This window comes from Penaeus monodon, chromosome 32 (genome assembly GCF_015228065.2).
Source record: "Penaeus monodon isolate SGIC_2016 chromosome 32, NSTDA_Pmon_1, whole genome shotgun sequence".
In the NCBI taxonomy this organism is placed as follows: Eukaryota; Metazoa; Arthropoda; class Malacostraca; order Decapoda; family Penaeidae; genus Penaeus; species Penaeus monodon.
Genome location: NC_051417.1, coordinates 29,611,980 through 29,612,568, shown reverse-complemented (window position 1 = coordinate 29,612,568; position 589 = coordinate 29,611,980).

Genomic DNA, 589 nt, shown 5'->3' with positions numbered 1-589 from the left:
CCTCACAAACCAGAATCCTGTAACTGTAGAGGCAGATGTATAATCAGAAAGGGAGAGATTAAATACTAAAGAAACATACGAAGAGATATATACACGAATGAATAAAAGTGACAGAAGAAGGAAGGGGGACGGAAATGAAAATAAATCAAAGGAAAAACAAAAAACAAATAAGAAACACCAAGGAAAAAAAACATGAAAACAAAAAGCGAACAAACACACAATAGCCGAAACGAGGAACCACATGAATAGGCAAAAATAACAAGGAATATGGTATTGTTGCAAGAAGAAACAATGAACACCCGACCAGAGAGAAAAAAGAGAGAGAAAGAAATCAACAAGGCAAACAATAATGACATATTCTGGCTGAGACAAAACAAATAGAACAGGGAAAGAACAGACGCTAAAGAAAAGCAACAGAGAGGCGAAAAAACAATAACATACTCATAACCAAAACGCTGGGTAAAGGCAGTGCGTTTGATACAAGGGAGTTAAAGAACATAATGTAAAGGCAGATGCATGCTATATCAGCCAACACCTGGTAGTGTAAAGTAGCTGATTCAGTGGGGGGTGTGAGTACTACACAAGCGTC